Source organism: Gossypium raimondii, chromosome 12 (genome assembly GCF_025698545.1).
Source record: "Gossypium raimondii isolate GPD5lz chromosome 12, ASM2569854v1, whole genome shotgun sequence".
Classification (NCBI taxonomy): domain Eukaryota; kingdom Viridiplantae; phylum Streptophyta; class Magnoliopsida; order Malvales; family Malvaceae; genus Gossypium; species Gossypium raimondii.
Window position 1 is genome coordinate 11122875 of NC_068576.1, and position 3720 is coordinate 11126594.

The following is a 3720-nucleotide window of genomic DNA, read 5'->3' on the forward strand; positions in this document are numbered from 1 at the left end:
ATCATCCACCTTCTTCCACAAAATGTGGCCGGCCAAGCAATGGAGAAAATGGAGGGATTCCAATCTTTATTTTTAGTAGATCTACTTCAAGTATAAATATCCCCACTCATTCCCCATTTCAATTATCCTTCGTCCCTCATCTCTTAATCATCTCTCACTTAACATTCATCTTTCATTTCCTTTCATCATTCACTAACCTCTCATTCATAAACCCTCCATTTTCCCCTTCATTTAGTTAGCAATTCCTTGAGAAAATTCTCTCTTGGCTGGCCACCTTGAGAAGCATCTTGCAAAAGATCAACTATAACCATCGGAGGAAGCCACCACGATCAATTCCAAAGGATTGCCGAAATTATTCTAAATGTTTTCTTCATTAATCTTTATTGTTGTTCTTGTTATTCAACATGTTTGCAATTTTCTTTAATGTTTTTTCATTAACAATGGTAGCTTAATTTTGTTTAGCTAGGATAATTGCATCAATTTAATAAAATGATTTAAATCATGTTATGATCTTCTATGCCTCAGCCGGTCATGTTTTCAATTAAATTCAAGCATGTATTTCATTCATACGTGATTGAATACATTAGAATTAGTTAAGTGATCCTAACCAGACGACGACTAATGGACACAATAATTGAAAAGTGCATGCTTAGTTTAGATCCTAACCCGACTAAATTAAAGGTTCATAATAACTCGAAAGAGCTCTATTATCTTGCATAGTTTTTAGGTTTATGTGATTAAATTGTTTCAAACCTAACTCATCCCTATTACTTCACATGAATTCTAAGAAACCCTTAGTTGACTATGATCAATAAAATGCATGTTTTTTTAAGTAAAAGATTTTGAAAGTATTTAATATTGGTTTCAAGCTCATGAAAGATCGAGTTGTTATGGAATATTTTCGGAACATTATTGACATGATGAAAATAAACTAAGTTAATTGATGTGATTATTCTGGCATATTCATGTTATCGTTGTTAAAATCTTGTGAATTTTGCTACTAAATCCATCTCATACATTTTATTGCATACATTGCATTTTGGATCATTTTGCATCTAGATAATTATTTTTTCTTAACATCAACCAATCAAAACTATTGTGTTTTTCTCACCAAATTATTAACTTTAATTTTACAAAATATTGATTAAATTAAACAGCCCATATAGAGACAATAACTCTTATACTTACTTATTACTTGATAACGACTGTGTACACTTGCACAAATAGTCATGTTACAAAACCTCACGCGATGTGAGTTTAGGCAAATTCATATCGCAAACACAGTAGTTCATGGGGTGCCTTTGTAGCATTTTGTTTGGCCTTTGTGGCGTACTTCTATTTGGCCTTTTTGACACACTTCTGTTCGGCCTTTGTAGCGCATTTTGTTTGGCCTTTGTGGCATTCTGTTAGCCTTTGTAATGTATTTTGTATGTTTCCTTTTGTGGCGCATCATGTATGTTGCCATTGTGGCATATTCTATTTGGCTCTTGTGACGTACTATGATAAGTTTATGTTAATGATATGATCTGTCTGAAGTTATTTTGGTTTGAAAAGTTATGTGATGTAATCAAATAAGCCTTAAAGGAAGTTTCTTGAAAAGAAGTATGAATCTATATGTTCAAAACGGATATCCGTTGTGGTTATCTGCCAATTTAGAGTATAGGCGTATCTTCAGCTATAAGGGGTATATAAGTATCCATTGTTCTGATTCTTCTGACTTATGTAGGGTTGGAAATTTAAGATGTTTGGTATCCACCAAATCTAAATAGCATATTATTTCAGTTTTAGAATTATATGGTATTTGCGCTATTTGTTAATTCGAGTATTTTCGTACTTGTAGCAAAAGTTATGAAGAATTCTTCTAAACAACCTGGTTAGTTCATTATTAGTATGATCTTGTGTTGAGTATTGAATAGGGATCTGAATTGATTGATTAATTGATAGTATCAACTGAACGTGGAAATCTGACAAATGTGTAAGTATCTACCAGTGAATAATACCTGTGATTAACTGTTCTGGATTAGCTAAAGAAAGTCGTCTGAAGAAAAGAGGAAATGTGGTATTGTCTAGTAAGATATGGATTCATCCATTTAGTTAGATGAAATATGACATGTTAAGAAAGCTTGTGGCGTATAAACATGTGTTATCCGATGATGTGAAGGTATCCGCCAAAGACGAGAATGGGTAATCTAAAATAATCAGGATGAAAAGTTTAGCATGAAAGGTTTTAAGGTAAATTTTATTTTAAATTCACTAAGTTCATGTAACTTATAAGTGTTATGTTTATGTTTCAGGTTATGTTTTATGAATGAGTTCACCAGGAGAGACAAGTTAGGGGTTCGCCAAGGAAGCAGTGATATGAGATACTATGCCTACAATGGACAATTTGGAAAACTGGCGTATTGTAGAATTACACCCTAAAGAGTATGCCTTTAGTAAACCTATGTGTTGTAGTAAGTTTGACATACATATTATTTTTAAATACTTCTGTTTGTTCCTCTAATAGTGAGAATTTCGATAAAATAATAAGAAAAAAATTTTAACCCAATAGTTCAAGAAGGTTGTTTTGATAACTATTAAGTTTTACGTGTGGTAACACCTGAGATTTGGACTTGGTGAATTAAGTCGGGTTAAAAGTGTTACAAATACAATGAGAGGCCAGAATCTCTATCATAATACATACGAGGGAAGCACACCCTATTAGCCCCTTCTCCCTCTCCTAGTTGGATTAGGAATTTATTTTTCTATTTAAAATAAACCTCTACAATTCAACAAGGATTCTACATTCTCTCCCTATAAATAGATGGCATCAATAGAGCTATTCACATAACTTGAATAAATTGTTACTCCGCTAAAAAATAGAGAGAATTAATTTTCAACTATGATATATTTTTTTTGGAATAATAATTCTGCTAATTTCTATTTTGAAGAGAGAAATTTTCTTTTCACGTCAAAAGTAAAGTAAACTTTTTCTAGTTCTGTGTTTTGATTCGATTGGTTCGAGCCCACACTCAAAGAAATTCATGGTACGAGAATAGCGGAGAAGATTGCTTGGTTGAAATCCAAAAAATGTCAAGGATCCACTTATCTAAAAACATAGTTATGATTTCGGTTCAAAGTTTATTGCTGTAAATATCACAAGTCGGGTCGATTTTCAAAATTTAATTTTCCGCTGTGCAAGAAAACTGTTTTCAAAACAGATTTTTCTTCAATAGTAGCATTATTCAAAATAATGGAATTCACAACCCAAGATATGGATAAATGATATCCTCTCATTAGAAATACATAATAGATGAAAAATAAACATGACCACAGGTCGTTTGTCTTTGCGATAAATTACTTATTTAGTATTTAATAGTAATTAACTTTTCATAAAGGAAGATGTAATGATTACCGTGAGATAAAATAGGATCATATTTGGAGAACGAATATTATCCTAAAGAGATTAAGGATATCCTATTAGAGTAACACACTTATGCCAAGGTCAATGGACAAGCACTAATTGAGTAGTTTTTTAATGGTATGTGATTAGGGAGAGCTCAGTCGCGATACTATAGTGGGATGGCTGCATGACTAAATGAGTTTATAATTAATAGGCGAAAAGTTGAAACTTAATTATAAATCATTTGAGCCCTAATTATATATGTTCAATCGGTCCCTCATCTAGCTTGCTGAAAGTTAAAATTAACTGCATGTATAGTCAAATGAACATAAATGGAT